The sequence below is a fragment of the Augochlora pura genome, chromosome 4, assembly GCF_028453695.1.
Source record: "Augochlora pura isolate Apur16 chromosome 4, APUR_v2.2.1, whole genome shotgun sequence".
Lineage (NCBI taxonomy): Eukaryota > Metazoa > Arthropoda > Insecta > Hymenoptera > Halictidae > Augochlora > Augochlora pura.
Window position 1 is genome coordinate 20402529 of NC_135775.1, and position 19800 is coordinate 20422328.

The 19800-nt window shown below is 39.2% G+C and overlaps 1 protein-coding gene across 1 annotated transcript in view; it reads left to right on the forward strand.

The window, feature by feature from the left end:
- Positions 1–6776: 6776 nt before the first annotated feature.
- The window catches only part of LOC144468807 (uncharacterized), a 282158-nt gene continuing 269134 nt past the window's right edge, over positions 6777–19800 (forward strand). Inside the window, exon 1 of the mRNA XM_078178538.1 lies at positions 6777–6843. The gene's annotated coding sequence lies outside the window, so the exon portion shown is untranslated. The remainder of the gene's footprint in view (positions 6844–19800) is intronic.

The window sequence follows — 19800 nt, forward strand, 5'->3', positions numbered from 1 at the left end:
CCTTTGCACTCGATTAGTGACTCCGAGACACCACTAAAATTATTCTATCACGTTCAAAAATCATTTTTATACTAACAGAGTATAGATTTAAAAAATTGTTAACGATAAAACTGTTGGTATAAGTCACAAGAATCAGTTTTATGTGTATAAAATACACTTTGTCATGTAAACGGAAAATATTATAAGCCAGCAAAATTATTTCAGATTTATAGTTGAAATGGCTTCAGTTGCAAAGGGTTAATTTCTTGCACTATGATTTCTTTTTAGAGTTTATTTTAATTTAGTAGAAATATATAAAATTTGTACTTAGTATTATGAATTCTTAGTCAAGAGGTTAGTTAATCAGTGACGCGATTCAGCGAATACACAAGCTGAGAAAAATTGTTCAATAATAATAATAATAATTTATTATCACAGTTTCTTCTATTATAAATAGGTTCTTACTAGCTTGTAATAACATAATAAAACCTTTAAACATTAATTTAATATTATAATATTCGCAAAAGAAATCCATTCTATAAATTAACAAAAAATATTATTATTTCGCATATCTTAGCCTCTTTTTAGTTTCAGAGCAAACTTCATGCAAGAAAACTCGAATAATGGTTGCCATCGAGCGAATCCACGCACACGTGAAACGTTCGAGTATTAAGTAGAAGGTAAATTGATATGTCCCTGTTGTGCGCCAGCCCGCAATGCCGTGGTAGACAATTTAGCCAGTGGGCCCAACAGGAGACGCAGCAAGAGCGATCTGTTATCAGCCATAGAGTTTAGCGGTTTCCTCGATCCCGTCGTGGATGTCTCTGACGCGTATATCTTCACCTGCACAACGGCACATCCGTATCTGTCGTAGCCCTCGACCTCAGTCAGCAGCGTATGACCCCGGGCTAGGTCCACCCTCTGAAAAGCTCTTTCCCTCACGGACAGCCGGTTCAACGCTCCCCCGATGCTTTCGCGTCTCCAGCCTGCAGCAGTTTTGCGAGAAACCCGCCGCGAAATTCTGACCCTTTCCCTCCCTTCCTCTCTCTCTCTCTCTCTCTCTCTCTCTTTCTCTCTGTCGACCGGTGCTCGTTACGATTTACCCGTGATCCACGGGGATCGATGACAACGACATCATCCTGGACCACCGAGCGCGATACTTGGTCAACTTCCTACCGCCCCCGGTAAATCTCGCCGAAACTTTCACTGTTGGCTCGACAAACCTCCGGCGAAAAGTATTCTCTCGATCCAGCGAACGTCTCCGCTGGCTCCGATCAATCGAACGCGTTCGCTAGGAGAATCGTTTTCCAAATAAACGCGACCGCCCGATGACTCGGCCGAGCATGTGCAAATTTTACGAATGCACAAAACTGTACGAACCGGCGAGGTAGCATTTTTATTTTATTTTCGCGACCGGTGGAATATCGGGGCATTCGTTGCTTTATTTGTACTTTTTATAATTATCGTTAGCTCTTTTATTATACGTATTTAACAATGCGTTAATAATTTTTGTTTCGCAAAAGCTCTGAAATGATTTTTGCGGCAATCGTAATCAATTTCTTTTCTCTTTTATTGAATTGTAGATATTAACGTAAAATTTATTTTATATCGTCCAAAATCTAAATGATATGCATCGATTTGAAGAAGTAAAAGTCGCGTACAAAAATGTATTTGTCTTAATAATTTTAATAATATTGGAATATTTGTGTGCAGCGAAGATAAAGCGCCGCGACGTTAATCAACTTTTAAGCGATTGCGGTGCTTCGGGACACGGTTTAACAATTTCTTCGAATTACACGGAACAATGAGGGGCGCCGCGTTCCGTCTTAATTAGAAAGAATGAATAATAAATTGGCCACAAAAGTTTGTTCTTCGGCAAAAGGTACATCCGAAGCGGTTTACTTCGCAAGCACGGCTCAGAATGAATTTTTCGTCGAGCTTTATCCTTGGGATTTCCCCCCCTCCGGCGGCGGCGACGGCGCGGCCGGATGATAAATCACTGCTCGATCATGTTTATTTTATCATCCGGTACAATTAATTACTTCCGGGCGATTAATTATTCTCAACATTCCACGGCGATTAATTATCATTAGACGTTTGCGTCGGCCGGTTGAGAGATCGTAATAATATTGACCCGTGTAGAAGAATTATTACCGTAATCTCTGTTATTTCACGCGTCGCTCATTAATTTGTAACCTAATCTCGTACGATTAATATGCATCCTCCAGCGGGAGGAGAAAGAAAGAATTTCAACGTCGAAGTAATTCAATTAGCGGCGCCGTTGTTCGAAAACGCGCGACCAGAAATCCGCGCAAAAATCCGCGATAAATGAATCAGCAAAGTTTTGAATGGCCGAAGAGTGATACGCGATCATGGGGAAAGATCGAAATTCTTTAGTTATGGCCCCCGTAACAAAACCGCGCAACAGGTTGACAAAATCGGATTGGTTGTAGTGTATAATCTGTTTATTCTGGACATATTTATCGCTCGAAATTGGTCAGGCCGATCGCTAGATTGCGAATTTAATGCAGCGACACGCGTGCACGCGAGTGGCGCTCGATGGAACGAATGATTCAACAAAAATGAATTTAGCTTTTCTGTCGTTTATAATTATAGGTATTCTCTAATTAACAAAGCGTACTTTTTAATTAATTTTTAACTTGTATACGCGAATCGTGAGAGTTATACCAGCACAGAAATTTTAATAAAATTCGAATCAAAATTGCATTCAATACATAATACTTCATCAAATGATTTATAATTATTCGTCTTTGGATAATTGTTTATACTGTATATTATAATTTTCCATTATCTACACGAAACAATTTTTGATAATTTTTATAAATATGTATATGAAGGAATAGCTGTATGAAGAGAAATATTGTGATTGATAGAAAAACTGTGATTTGACAAGCAGCGCGACAGAGAAAAAATCGTTACTTAAAAATCCGTCGAAAAATAAACGATGCTCCATTTTTGCGGAACACACGATCCGTATGACACCGTGAAGATTATCCGCGCTAAATTCGCAGCACCGTCGAACTCGTCAAGCGTCATCGCAGTTCAGTCGAACGGGACGCATCGATCCCCGTAATCGATTAATTCGCGAGATGCTCGTCGCAGCGGCAAGTTGTCGAGCGTCGTTTCGGCGACTCGTGAAAACGAAAGTGTCACCATCCGAGGTAATTCCGTCGACGATGGTACAGCATTAATCGGGGCGAAATTTCCGCGGGTCTCGCGCGGCAATGTATTAACAATTTAACGAGCCGACACCTGCGTTAGCTATTATAACACAATTATATACACCGATTCCGGGCGCATTCGTTCGCGCTCGCGCGCCCCGCCGCTGCAACATCGGCGTTGCACGGGCCGCGCGTGTGCAACCGCGCGGCAGACTGCGTCGTTCCGTACGTCGGAATGAAACGCGAAATGCTTTTAGGCCCCGGCATAAATTCCGTCGTTGTTCCTCGTCTCGTCAATGTTTATCGAACGTCTCTCAAACAGAATGCCGTATAAGTGCGCATCGCATAACGTGAAGTTATTACGGGACGGGTATAACGCGCGGCGATACTCGTACATTCGAAGGATCGCATAAAATTATGGAGAGTGTTCGCCCCCGAGAACCGTGTGTACATTTCAGAGTCGTTTCCGCGCGGGGTTTATTCCCCGGGAGCATAAGCAACGGTTATGTTTACTGCTGGCCCGATTATTTTTGCTCGACCGGTTACCGTGGCCGGTCCCGAGTTCAAACTGAATTTCAATTCGGCCGGAATAAACTGTACACTTTTGTCGGACGCGGTCAGGACAATTGCGAATTTTCGAAGCTTTTAGCTTTGGTTCGAGTCCAGGTTTCGCGGCGAATCGCCCGGATCGAAGTTAGAGCGACGATCTAAAAAATGAATCGTATCTTTGATTTTTAACAAATTCACGATATTTGAAATATTATTATTTTATAACAGGGTGTCGTATAGCAATGAACATGGACTCGTTTTAAAGCTTGAATCTTCTACTTGAGCCACGTATCGTCCATTTTTCTGTAACACGTTTCTGCATAATGTAACCATTGTGAATCTCAGGACATGCATCGCCTGAGAAATATCGAATCAGCTTGGATTTTCTTATCAGAAATTAACGAATTCGTTAAATCGAAATAAATTCGTCTCGCACCGTAAGAAAATATCTAACCCTTTTCTCCGATCGTTTCATGCATTACACGCAATAACCGCAACAAGCGCTCTAAATTAGTCCGGTCGGCCCTTTGAGCCCGCGGACAGTATCCCGCAGGACGAGCGGCACGGATCGGCAATTAATAATTGGCCGTCTGAAACGTTTAGCAACAATCTAACGACGGGGAATCTGTAGAATGGCGACGGGCCAAGAACGGCGTAACTCAACGGCGAGGCATGTAATACGTGACAAAGAACACCAGAAATTATTAGCAACCGGGACAATTTAACTGCAGTTAATTCGGTAGAGCTGGAATGCTTCAGTTGGCCGTGGAACTATGTACGAACGCCTTCCTAGGACGCAGGTACGATCATCGCGCAATCGTTATTGCGCGCGTGTGCCTGCATTAAACTGCAGTGGCTTGTTCAGCCCGGTCCCCGGGTGAAATTTCTGTAACGTTATCAACGTTGTATGATGCACTCTGTCGGTCGCGGCCTGCACGCGCGTTCTCCCTCTCCCTCCCCGTTCCACGACCAGCGAAACTTTAATTACGCTCGCAATAAAAGTTCCTGCTTATGAAATGCCGGAAACTCCGCTGTCAAAACTGAGTTCTCATCAACGGAATTATTAGACGTATAATGCGGCCGGACGCAATAAAAACGAGATTATTTCGAGTCGGCAAGAATCGCGCGTAATTACCGACAGTTTCCCGTGCGGATGGCTGAAAGTTTGGGATTGTGATACACGGGGTTTGCCTGTGTTGCTTGGGAACCGAGCGCGTCGCCAAGACGAAGAGAAAACTGTGAACAAGAGACGAATATCTGGCGCGAGACGCGGATGGTTTTAGAAGACAATCGGGGCGAGTTTTCTTTGGGAGTGGGTTAAGCAGTGCGGACACTAGTTTATCGTGGGATCTTTTTGTCGATTTAGCAGTATAAACGATTTTTATTTTATTAACAGAATGACTTTTCAAAATAAAAAACTGGTAAAGAAAAATTAAAATGAATAAGTTAAAATTATTAGATACTATTACTAATCTTTTATTTTCATTTCATTTTGATAAAAGTGTGCTTTACATAGTTAGTTACATTATTATATTCTCAAAGATAATTTGCGAAATTCTTATTTTAATTCTTATTTTAATCCTTATTTTAATCCTTATTTTAATACCTACTTTAATTTTAAGGTAATTGCACTTACGTTAATAAAATGGATTATATGCATTAACAACTAACACTGGAAGCTTCAAGAAAATTTATGAATCTCATTACACTATTTTCAATTTACCAAAACTATTCAACGAAGGTATACCTTTTTATCAGCTCTTCTTTTATATACTTGTTGATACAGACAATGTTTGTACTGCATGAAGATCCACAGTCCAGTTATTAACGAATGGTATAGAAGTATACTATACTAAAAGAATCCACTGAATTGTATCTACTCAACAGAATTGGTGTGGCGTTTTACTCGGCTAAATCCTACTGTTCACATATACAATACATTTACTAAATTACTCGCCACTCTACTAAATTACTGTCTGTGCCTGGACCAGCCTTAAGCGATAATGTCCCAAAAGAGCTAACACGTGACATGCGACTTTCTTCGCTGCAGCCGTCGTGGAATTTGAAACGAAAGTGTGAAACAACTATATCAAACAATTCGAGCACTTTTGTTACTTGACAACACGTAATTGCTGGTTAAAATAATAAACCGTCATTTTCGCATAAATATCATTAATAAATAATATTAACTATAAAATAAAAAAATCGATAGACCTAAGAATCACATAGAAAATAATTCTTAAATAAAATAATAGATGATAGTTATACTTTCATGAGAATGTTCAAGTGCATTAAACATTATAACAATATCATTTCGTAAGCCCGCGAACGGATATCAAACAAACCTAACGCGCAATTCGCGCCGCCATCGCGAACAACGTCTCGTACCAAACGCGATCAGAGTCGCGGAAACAATTTCGCAACGAAATAACATGTTATTTCGAATAATATCCGAGACGGCGTCGTTTCGAATGCAGAGAGCCGTGTCCGGGTTCCTCGGAGGGGCGCGTAGATATATAGAGATAATAAACTTACACGGTAACCGCGTGCGTACAGCTAATAAAGTTTTCCCTCCCTCGTGTGGCGAGGGCTGGCACGCGAAGGGCCGCGGACATGTTAATTACGATATATATGATCGATCTCGTCGGCGCTAACGAGCCACGAACAGGCCCCCCGGCCCAATGAACCATACGCGATCACGATTTCACGCGCGTTTACCTCGAAGAAAGCCCGCGCGACAAAAAGATACCGGCGGCTCTCTCTCTCACTCCCTCTCGACGCCCCCCTTTCTCCGCGACACGCCGCGGGAGCAGCCGGCGACGCGCTTCAGACGGTGGCGCGCGCGTTACGAAGGGTAGTTCGCCACCGGCCGCCGTCGAGAACGAACGCGCCGCGGCGCACCCCTCTCGATCGTCACGAGCCCGAGAGTAAACCGAGTCGACGTGTGCCCCCCTGTGTGCTCCGTGGATGTTTTGTGGTTCTAATGTGCTCGCGGGATCTCGCGTCCCCTCTATTCGATCGTGTCCGGTATCACTAATAAGATCGCGATACATGGTGCTTGAGTGGTGAAGGCTACCCGACAGCTGACAGGCCAGCCCGGCTTCCGGTTTCTCGGGAATTATTGCACAGTCAGGTACGTCGCTATTTTATTCGCATGACTTTTGAACATTTTTTGCGTTATTTTATTTACGAGATCCTCTTCAGTATTTTATTCTTGAGATTATATGCAATATATTTTGTTGACAAGATAGACTTCGTTATTTTTACATGACGATGTCATTATACAAGACGATTTGAATTATTTTATTCACATGACTGTTTTCATTATTTTATTCAGAAGACTGTCTTTATTATTTTATTCTCCACACTGCCTTCATTATTTTATTTACTAGACAGTCTTCATTATTTTATTCACAAGACTGTCTTCATTATTTTATTCTCATGACAGTCTTCATCATTTTATTCTTAAGACTGACTTCTTTGTTATTTGACATGAACATAACCTTCTGTTCCGGTTTTCATATGTTTTATTCATGCATTTAATTTTTCTGATTTGTGGTGGTGGTTTTAGAGGGAAGGGTAATTTAACGAACTCACTTTCCGACTTTTTAGAACTTTTATTAACATTAATCAAACTCGATAAATACTCGTTATTATTTTGTTAATATTTATATTTTTGTGATGTATAAACTCGCAATTTTAGAGCGTAATTTTATTGGAATTTTCATGGCTCGATAAACACGCCTTTTTGTTTTGTTCAAGCATATAATTTATCTAATCCATAATCGAGATTTTATAATACATTATTAAGCACTGCGTTAAGATTATTTTAACGACTAATACTGTATCAGATTCTTTAAAATTCTTATTGACACAGGCAGGATTTGACAAAATCATTTTATTTCTTTCTCTGCGCGGATATTTTTGTATACGTATCCTAGACCGGCTGCTATTTGGACAATTGATTTTTGATATTTATTCGCTGGACTCGTCGAAACGTTTAACCCGATCTTACCTCGTATTTCGACTTGTTATCGTCGCGATGTTGTTTATACAATTTCTCGCATCTTGTCAGCAAGACAGCGCCCCCCGAGCTAGGTAAAATCTGAGTATCGCATATTAAATTCCTTTCGCACAAGCACGGTATTATTGAAATACCGGGGTTTTTAATTAAGCACATTCCACGCAAACTCTATTGACTGGAAGTTGAATAATCAATGAAACCGTGTTTAATTCGCGACGAGAAAACACGTGTAAAGTGGGCCCGGGATTGACAAGAATACAATGGAAAATTAACTGAATCGAAAATCCTACGTCGAACTAAATCTACGTTTTGTATTTCTGCTGGTGTCGTCGTTTCTTTGAAACATTTGCCCTTGATCGTTGAAGTCGGTTACCTTTGGACTGTGCGCAGTAGCGAAAGCAGGGAAATGACGTGCTTACAATTAGTTCCTCGAACTCGAGGCGTGTTCTATTATTCCTTGTGAAACGAATAAACATTGGACGGTGTTAGGCTTCAATGAACTGTAGTTTGAATTTCGTTTGTTAAATGTGTTACGGGAAGCTTTGGGACAGTTTATGTTCCACTTTACTTAACAGGTATTAACAATTTTGGCTTTTAGGGTTGTTTATTCGATTCTGAGTTAGCGATATATCGATATCTTTTGTTAATATTTTAATATTTACTTTTTATTCATTTCTACAGTATTTACGCTTAGCTTTATTATAATTAATATACTACTTAGGCGAATGTATCCTCGTGAATCAGATGTTGATGGATAGACTATGAAATGCTTTGCTGATGATCTAACAGTTTTGTTGTTAAATTGTTTTCTGCACATTCATTTATTATATATATTTACTGTGTACATTACGATGGAAGTGATATAAGATTTTAATTCGTAATTGCTATAGTAACTCTCAAGAAGATAACTGGTATATTCGATAAACTATAGACAATTTTAGTCTCTGTCACTCAATCACTCCTTCATTAATTATTTAAATATAATTTTCTAATCTCCTTTAGATATTCCATAATTTCAAATTTCTTTAATCTCTTCAGGGATACTGCGTCGTATATATGCATTTAGTTTTCTTAAAATTAAGACTAGATAAAGATTTTAAATTAATAGTAAATAAAGATAAAATTAAGATTTATATAGAAAAAACCTTATCGAATGAAATGAAATGAATGAATAAAAAAGAAACAGGTTGTTCCCTACTATAAAAATTCATCGCTGAAGAGATTAATTATTTTATAAATCCCCCAACCTATTTTCATCTTCGAAATTTAACCTACTATTATATCCTAGATCACAGTTTAAATTTCAAAAATTAAATATTACATAATAAAACTGAATAGAGCTGATTATATTAACTCTATATAAATTGAACCAAGCTTCCCAGTGTCGCGTCTCGAACGAATCTTGATAAATTGCGGCAAGGGACTTCTCGACTATCGAGCGCGGTAATTTGCGGCGCGCAGACTAGACGCCTCCTTCAATTCCGCGTGACCCCGGAAGAACGTTCCAGATAAATTGTTATTCGCGGTCAGCGAACTATTATCTTAGGCCAGATGATTCGCAGGAACGACGGTGGGGATATAAACGGCCCGACATTCCCTGGCGCGGGCGCGAGCGAGTCCTGCCACGGCCGCATATTCCCCCGCGAAATTGTTTACGTCTCTTATTTCCGAGAAGCGAGAGCCGCTACACGCCGTTTACCGCGCTACGTTGTTTGCCGGCGCGATAGAAAGGAACGGAACTGATAGCGTCGCGAATAATTGATAACATTGGAACGCCGAAAGCTCTCGCGCCGATAGAAAACCCGTCGCGACTTGTTCGGACGCAATATTGTCGCGGAACAAACGCCGTGAAATATATATTAGATGGAGGGGAACAACCGTTTCAATAATTCAAAATCGTGTCGCGGCCACGGGTTGTTGCGCGGCTGCAGCGGTTTTACGGTAACGTTGCAAACATTTTTACGTCGCCGTTCGACGGACTTTTGTTCTGGCGAAAATAATATTCGAGAGTGCTTCGATTTTATTTCTACGGACGCGGTTGTTTCATTCAGTTTTTTAGTAGGTGGTTCGTAATTGTAACGGACCGGTAGGTTTTTTGTTTTGCGTTTGCAGTTTTTGGTTTAGATTTAGCTATTTTTATTTTTAATTATTGTGTTATATTTATTTTTATTTATATTTATTTATGAATTAATTTTCATGTTGCAGTGTTGCAATTGAGGGTGTAAATTTTGCATAGAGATTCAGTCGATTGATCAGTGAATTTTGAAAGATATTATACTTTGTAGGAAATATAGTAATTTATTGACAATATAGTAACTTATAAAAGACATAGTAATTTGTAGAGAATATAGTAATTTCTAGAAGATAAAATAATTTCTGGAAGATACAATAATTTATAGAAAATAGAATAATTTATAGAAGATACAGTACTCCATGAAAACTATATTAATAGATAGAAAATACAGTAACTTATAAAGAATATAATACTTTAAAGAAGACATAAATTTACAAAGAAATAGTAATTTATATATACAATATTTTACAAAAGCAAAATAAGAATTTAAATATAAAAATTGTCGGAAAGTGACACAATTTCCACAATAGAATTTATAATCCAGCGGTTTTCGGATTTTTCAAAGTCGCAGATTCTACCATCTGTAACCCATTGTCGCGAATTGTTTGACAATAGAATCGTAAGCACTGCCGGCTCGGTTGACGCGTATATCACAATCTTACTGCGCGGCTGACTCGGCGAAGGCTTTGAAAATTACACGAAACTTCAAACTCGGATGGCGGAAAGCTTTCGAAAAATGGGGGGACGCGTATAAAGTCCTTTCGAAATGCCAGCGATTCGACAGAGCCATCCGTTGCCGACTATTTTATTTGCCAAAGGTCTCTTTCCCGACCCCCCGCTCCCTTAAAAAAAAAGAAAACAAATTCAAAAAGAGTTCAAAGCACGGATTTTTCGCCAGGTTTTTTAAGCGAACGGTATTTATGTCGGAAGGAAACGTCGACGAAAAATACTGTTCCACTTTTATTGACCCCGCGTTTAATGCAGAATGTAAAAAAAAAAAGACCCTTTTCTCCCGGCGCTCGCGAAAAGCAACTTGCAACATGGGTTTTACGTGAGCGGGGACGAATTTTTAACATTCTCATTTAAATGCATCGAATCGCGAGGGGAAATTATAGCGCCGATATTCGATACACCGAAGAATCCGTCATTCCTCCTTTGCCACAAAGGACCGCGGATGAAGAATGTTTATTGGATAGTCGTGCGGCTCAGTGAAAACGCAACATGCTTGCCAGCGATACTGTACTGACTATTTTATGTAATGGCAAGTTAACTATTCCTTAGTTTTGAGATCAAGATTTTTTTCAATTTTTAGTTTAGATAGATTCTTGGCAATGGTGGTTTGTTCGCATTTATTTATAAAATTTTGAGTCCTGGTTAGTTGGAAGATTTATAGCATTTAGTAAATTATGTAATACTGAAATTGTATGAATAATATATGGTAAGTTATATAATACTAAAATTGTATGGATAATATATGGTAAATTATATAATACCAACATTGTATAAATAGTGCGTCGCAAATTATATAATTCTAAAATTGTATAAATAATATATGGTAAATTCTATAATACTATTTAATTTGGAAATATATATTATCGGCTTTTGAGCAATATGTTCTTGCTTATAACAATAATTAATGTATTTTAAGATAGTATTTTTAATATTGTTAGTTATAAAAATTACTATTGCATTTAGGTTAGAGGAAACTGATAATACACGATTTCACATGACACATTAAACGTTAGTAACAATATAACAAATCGATAATTAACATTTACTTATCATTCACAATATATTATGATTTATATTGAAACTGTGATTACAGTAAATAATTTCACATAATTATAACACTGTTTAATGTACAATAAGTACTTAGAATTCCTAGAAATTGTTACAATAGTCGACAAAATAATTTACAGACCTCTTCTTCAACATATATCCAAAAATGTAACAACCCTAATTACACTTCAAGAGTTTTGCTAACCAGAAAAATTGATTTAAATTTTTATTCTTCTGCACATTATTTCGATTAATTTCTTTTTCAAAATTTCTATTTCGATTATCAATTTTTCTGCATTTTATTTCCATTAATAATTTTTGTCTCCTTTGTTTCGATTATCAATTTTTCTCGACTTTATTTTTATTAACAATCCCTTATCATCTGCGTTCCAAGAAAACGTTGCTCAAAAATGATTGCATTTGCCGTATTCGCGTAAGCCGTCTCGAGGAATAAGAACTCGAATCCAGCGCGGATCAGTAGACTTAAAGTTACGGTGGGGGGGAAAAAAAGGCGAACAGGGAGAAGCACGGAATATCAAAATTGTCTCGCGAATTTCCCGCCGCGGAGCTTAACGATCAAGAAGACGCGTCGACCGTCTCCCGCGGGAAATTACGAATTACATGTTTTTCAATTAAATATACACCGATCCCTGCCCGCCGAGAAATGGAGCGCGGTTCCGTGGGAAAGGGCGTCGACGAAAAATCAGTTGCCAGCTTCGCGTCTGGACGCGTATATCGCGAGTTTTATCAGTCGGAAATCCATACATTGTTCCGATAACGGAAATAATAATAATAATTCCTCTCTGAGATTTGTCTCCGAAACGTTCGACGTTGCTGCCGCAAACATACGACGAGATTTATGAAATGATTTTCTCGTCGATTTCACGTCACGATTTATTTACTTGTTTATTTATTATATTAAATTCTACATTCACTCTATTCTCGTTGTTGCGAGAATGTTTTATTAGCGTGTAATCCTCTACATGAATTGCATTTGTGAAACGAATTTACTCGATCCTCGATGCAATCGAATTTCATTTAAACTTACTATTTTATTTTTGTACTGAGTTTATGTTTTTATCGTGTTTGTTCATTTATTGCATTTAATGTAATAAATATTGAATCACTATTGTGTCGTTATTGTATTAATGTTAGTTTTATGAATTCAATTCGATCTTCGAGATAACAGAATATTTTTTAGTAATTCGTTCGTCATTTTATCGGATCAAATATGGACGAAATTCAATATTTATGAACGGTAAACATTATGGTCGTTCGTTTTACGCGGATAATGTAAATAGATTAGTCATTCTGTTGGTAATAAAGTGATAATATTGTACGTGAAGTTAAAAAATGTTGTAACGAAGTGTACTTGTTTTATTTAATAACGATTTACGTAATTAATTCAGTTATTTGAAAATGACTGAAGTAACAAATTATTTAACTACAAATTCGGCTTAATTTATACTAAAAGAATGTCTAGTGTCTTTAATATTTTGCTGGTATGGTAAACTAAAATGCTAATTGCAAGATTAAAGTAATAGATTTAATTAAGTAAACGCTAACAATTTAAGGTATATTCGAGTATCTCGCACCTTAATTAAGGAATTAACAGGTACGATGTTTCCACAAAATGACAGGTAAAAGTAGTCACAATACAGTCCAAATAAATAACGTAAAAAATAATCATGCAACGCATTTTACTCTTAACTGGTTTATAAAAGAATAAAAACGTGGAAAATTAAACTTTGCCTGCAAAATGAAGTAAAAATAGAATCTATCCAACGTGTGCCAGTCAAGAGTAAAAATTAATTTTTAAATCCGGATAACTAATTCAAAAAATTTCGTCCATGATTGCACGAATTTTACGTAGAAATGTTATTCAAAAATTTTATCAAACATGCCCAGAATGAAAATCACCAGAAGACAGTAAATTTTATAAAGTTATGAGAAGAATAAATGAAGCAAGATATAAAATTGTAAAGAATTAGAAGAATTTAAGGTTATGTTACGTTATCTTCAATTTACTAGGAATATTAAAAGATTGTATATATAATTCGTCACGATTTTCGCAATTACTTCATGCAATTTTTGTTTCTCTTCAGAATTTAATAAAAATTAAGATAGAACGGTATAAATATAAATCTAAAGATATAAATATAATTGTAGAAATATAAATATAGATCTAAAGACATAAATATAATTATAAAAACATAAGTGTAACACTAAAGTTATGAATATAATTATAAAAATATAAATATAAATCTATAGATATAAATATAATTATAATATATTATATATATAAATACATATATAATATATATATAGATATAAATACAACAATATAAATAGTCCATTGGTCACATATCGTTCCCCAAAGCTCGCATTTCCGCGCGCGCAAAAACAAGTAAGCCGAAGCCCCTAAATAATCGGAGAGCCGGTAAAATTGTTTAAATATCCGAGCGCAACCCTTTTCCGGCGTGTCGGTCCGGCCCCGCCCACGTTATCGAACTTTTTTAATATCACACGGAGGCCCGGTTACGAACAAGAAAAACATTTGCCGCCGCGAAGCCGATTCCAATAACCGGTCGGCGACTAATTTATAAATCGCCATGAATCGACCGTTGGAGGTAGGAGGCGGTTCTCCGAGTGTTCCCGGGTTTAATTAATTGAAAAAAGCCCCGAGCCGCCCTTCCGTGGAAGTTGCGGGGGCGGGCGGTAACTACGCGGCTCTCGGCAGCGCGAAGGATACTCGAATGATTTTCGTTCCTGTTTGGAAGCAGTTTCGAGTGGTTGCTTAAGTCTGTTCCACAAACGCGGGAGACCGGTTTTTCCCGTTGCTCTCGCACACGTTCCGCCAGGCCATTTCGTCCGGTCTTCAATCCCCACCCTCTCTCCCCCTCCCTCTCTCTCCTTCCTCTTTATTTTTCGGTTTCTTTCGCCGAGGCTCCTCGTTTTTTCTCGGCTTGCTCGTTCTTCGTAGACCGTTTCTTAAGCACCAGGTAATTAAAAGTTCGAACCGACCACGATTCACGCCTGGAAGGATCAGCCGGGGCAAGCTCCTCTCTCTCTCTCCTCTCGTTCGCCTTCTCGCGAATGACGCCTTCGGCTATTTTTTTTTCTTCGCTTTGTTTCTCCTTCTTCTGATCGTCCATCTCTTCTCTCTCTCTCTCTTTCTTAGTCTCTCTCTCTCTCTCTCTCTCTCTCTCTCTCTCTCTCTCTCTCTGTGCTGAAAAAGTTTCGGTCTCTCCCCCGTTTCACCCACGTGTTCCACTCTTCTTCTTGAGCGTCGTCGTCGTTTCCTGGTCGCGACAGATCCGACGAGAAAAGTTGAAAAATCCCGCGATGCGGTTTCTGAGGCGGAGAAAGAGAGAAGAAGATTGAAAGAGAGAGAGAGAGAGAGAGAGAGACCAGCACCGCCGGCAGTCCGGTTGTTCTAACGTTCTTTGATGTCCTCTCGCCTCCTTCGAATCCTCTTCACCGGGACCCCGGAAAAACTGTCCTGCGTTTTTAAACGGAAACTTCTCCCTCGACGACCACCAATGAATTTCGACTGAAAGAGATGAAAGCCGGGGCGAACACGGGGAACGCGAGCCAAGGTTTAATTACTTCTTTCGACCGCGGTTCCCTCCCCCCTTCCCCCTCTCTTCCCTTTTCCTCGTGTTACTTTATTTCTTTTGAACGGGGGGCAGGAAGTGGCTCGCACGCTCTCGCCTTGCGCTTTACCCGTCGCTCCTTTTAACGAGATTTTTTAGCGTGGGAATTCACGCCGACGACGACGACGGCGACGACGACGCCGCCACCGCTACCCGAGAGAGAGGTTATTGCTTGTTCATTGAGTGATTAGTTGATTGCCGTGTGCTTCCGCGGTTACGGCGGACATGAATTTACAGCGCGCAATGTGCGCGAGCCGGCCACGATTTATCCTGGTAATCGTCCGAGTCGGCTTGTTATTTCATTAACACGTTGACGTTGGTGCTGATGTTCACGGTATTTTCTGTGAGATCGTGTTTGGAATTTATAAATATTAAATAATTATGTTAAGTTTATAAATCGTTGGATTTATCCTGGTAATCGTCTTCGTCGATTTGTTATTTCATTAACACGTTAACGTTGGTATCGATGTTCACGATATTTGCTATGAGGCGGCGCCAGAAATTAAACAAAATTAAATAATTATGTTAAGTTAATAATTCATTAGATTTATCCTGGTAATTGTCTTCGTCGATTTGTTATATAATTAACACGTTAATGCCAACGTCGATACTTACAATATTCTCTGTGACGTGGCGCCCAAAATTTATAAATATTAAATAATTGTGTTAATTTTATAATATTGAATTTACTTACTTAAATTTAATTTCATCAAAAATCACAGAAAAACGTCAACTGAACTTTTGAAAGACTCTTCGCCATTACTCTTTGCAACCCTTTACGACATAACCCATTCGCCAACCCATTCGCCGCTGTACATGCAAAGAGACCTATTTACGCGGCTTTTGTCAAACATACGGTGCACCATGAAAATAGAAGGGCAAAGAAGTAGCACGAGTGAAACGAGAAGATTGAGTGGATTCAAGGTTCAGCGAGCATCGGTAAAAAGGGCTGTTCGAAGGGAGTGCTCCCGTTAATGGGTTCCCGGTTATGCGAACAAGAAAAAGTCGAGCCATTTAGAACGTTTGCTCGTTCGCGATCAAATTAATTCCGATCGCGAACATCTTGAAAAAATAGCGCTGCCCGAAGCGATCCGAGAGACCGGCGGCAATCGCGGGACGTCGAAGTGGTACGAGTACACCATTAACCGGGTAGCCCGCGTTCCCCGTTGCCCCGGTGGGTTTGATCTGCTCGCGGGAGAAAGCGGGGGAGGGGAATTCTTTTTTCGTAGTCGGAGCACTTACGCGCGGTGCGCGAAATAGTCGAATAATAGGCGGAGCTGGGAAGCAAGAATTATGGTGTGTACCTACCGCCAGAAGCGTTATGACTAACCCCGTTCCACCCGCGCATGGGATGACGTGGGACACGTGGTGCAATCGAGCGCGGCGCGGTTCCTTCTGCTAAAATAAATCAGCGGGGAAATTTGTTTGCCACGGAGTTAGTATAAAACGAACAGTCGCTTGGTTGGGTTTTAATTGATTTAAATGGCCATATCATTTTTATTTAATTTGTTGAACGTATGGCAGAAGATTCGATGTATTTCATATCTAAATATCCTCGTGAAACATGCGCTATTTTATACAGATTGTTTAATTGCTGTATACATTTTAGACCTTGTTTTTATATTGTATAATTGCTAGATTATTTTAATAGTGTGTCTATTGATATATTTTAGATCCACATTCTTTCATATAGGCAAATTTTATTTTTATGGAATTTTGTCAAAGTATCTACACTTGTAAATATATTTCTGTATAATTTATATTAATATTTTGTATAAAATAGAGATTCTAATTTATAGTATTTATGTAGAAGTAATTCATAGACTGCAGATCCTTATGTAAAATATAAATTGTCTGTGTTAATTTTTATGGAATATGTGAACGTCTTTTGTTTTAATAATCATAGAAGAATAATGTAACATTGTTATCGAATTCTTTCAACGATGTTTCAGTCTAGTATTCGACGTACTTATTTTTGTCATCAATATATAAAATTCGGAATCTAGCTATTAATAATCTACTTATTAAAGCACCGCTAGCTGAGTGGTGCGTGTAAGTAGAACGAGTCGCCAATGGTCAGACACGGCAAAGAAATTTCCTTTCAGATCACTGGCTCAACCAATATCTAATTTACCTTTTCAGAAGCGTTTCAAGTAACGCAACCACATCTTTAATCTTTCTTCTTCATTATAAAATGTTCAGACAAACATTGCCCCGCATATTTTCCCCTATTATTTCAACGGACTCCAACGAAACGTTTCCAAAAGATTAACTAGCGCAATATTTTTAAAGCTTCGGCAGCAAAATATTTTTAAAGCTTCGGCAACAAAATATTTTTAAAGCTTTGGCAACAAAATACATTTAAAGCGGCGGAAACAGAATACTTTTAAAGCTTCTCGCGGGCGAAAATATTTTTAAAGCTTCGCAAACGAAACGTTGCCGTTCGAGTCCGGAACAATAAACAACACAGTTGAAACGATTGTGATCTGAAAAAAATACACTTCTCGCGTTTCGAGAAAATGCATTTACAAGCTGCCGTTCACTTCGTCGCTCTTAACAACAAGTTAATTACAAAACCGCATCTTCCGTCGATAAAAGAAAAAGAAAGAATAAAATTTCGCGGCACAAGTCAACGATCGAAGCGCCACCCCCCCCCCTCCCTCCTAGTGTCTTCGTTCTGCTCGTTAAAACTATTTTCTTTGTCCATCGGACGACCTAGTTCAACGGGCGAAGTCGTTCGCCGCGAAGAGTTCATTAAAATCCTCTCTCAATGAAAACGCCGTTTGTCGCTGACGAAACTTTCACCATCCCCGGGGCCGTCTGTCTCGCGAATTATAAACAAAAAGCCGAAGTGGGTTAACGTGATCGAAAGAAGGCGAGCGGCGGGTTAGCGAGAGACGGGGTAAGAGGTGAGGGAAGAAAAAGGCTGAGAGAGAGAGAGAGAGAGAGAGAGAGAGAGAGAGAGAGAGGTTGGTAAATAACAGCGATTAGCAAGCTGCGAATTTTTCCGCGCCAAGAGCAGAGAAAGCCGCTTAGAGATTTGCATTTTCCTCGATTAATAATCGCAACAAATTATTTTCACGCCTGACACAAACCGCAGCATTTCTTTTATAAATACTGTACATAATGCTCTGTACGTAAATGCTCTTTTGTATTGTAAAATATTAGTATTTATATTATAAAATATCAGTATTAATACAGTAAAATATTAGTATCTTTATTATACAACATCAGTATTTATACTATAAAATATCAGTATTTATATTACAAAATGTCATAGTATTTGTAAAAAGAATGTTCAATAATAACTAAAATACACTAGAAACGTTGTTATGAGCTATAAACTATTAAATAGAGTAATTATAAAAGACGAACTCTTTTTACAAGAAAAATGCTTATATTTTACTTAGGGGATAAAACAAAAAAAAATTGAAAACATCACGTATATATTTTTTTTTTTCTTAGAGCTTTTACGTCGCATCAGCTGTAAGGCTATTAGCGACCTTCTCACGTATATATATTTTCTTCCAATTTAATTAACTAAAGTGGTTAAGTCCAATTAGGAAGAAGCTATTATATTATATACATTTATATTACATTTAACCAGATACTTTTTCAGAAGTATACAAGCCAGTGCACTTATACCGTAAACTTTGAAATACACCTTTAAGTAAAGAAACTGTTATTGAAATTGCCGAAGTTGTATTAAATAGCGAAAACTCTTGGAGACTGCAAGCAAGGTGCACAGTAATTGGCGCCTCCACCCTGTCTCAAAAATATACAAACACCGTGAACGCATAAAGATCCGCGAGCGCCGGTGACGAATATTAGAGCGCGAGGTTTCGCGCGACGCTGAAGGGAGAAAGAGAGAGCGAGAGCGAGAACGTCACCGGTGGCAATGGCGGCGGGACAATTTGCGAGGCGCAACTTCCGAAAATCCGTGGATTTCAATGAGTCCCGCGGCACAGCTGCTTAGAACGAGCGATCGTTGTAAACTTGCCCGGGGAACGGTGGAAATTCGCGCGCGCGGATCGCGCGACGGCTGCGAGTCAGACCTCTCCTCTACCGCGCGGTATTTACGAACGCCCGGAAATATTCTCGCGGAAGTAAATTCTCCCGTTTACGACGCCCTGTTTTTTCGGGGGGGAGGAAAAAACCTACGGTGGTACGTTGCCGCGCGTACACGTCGCTCAAACGTCGGGTCAGCTCCGGGGAATCCGCGAGCCGCGCGAGTCGTTGTGTCGTGAAATAACGCGCGGAACCGCGGGGCCCGGGATACCCGAACCGGACTCGTCGAATCTGCGTGTTTAGCAGTCGACGCTGTCTCTGACAAATCTGGTCGCGCAGATGGTTTTACGATGTGATTTATTTCTGCCAATTTATCCGGGAACAGCACGCGATATTTTCCGCGGCGGTTCTCGTCGGAAGAGTCGCAACGAAAATTCAGATCGTCGTTCGCTTCCAGTCTTTGCGTTTCTATTACATTTTAATTGGTTTCGTTTTACGTCGTTTCGCAGATTTCGGGGGAAAATACAAATTTGCGAAAATAAATCGCGG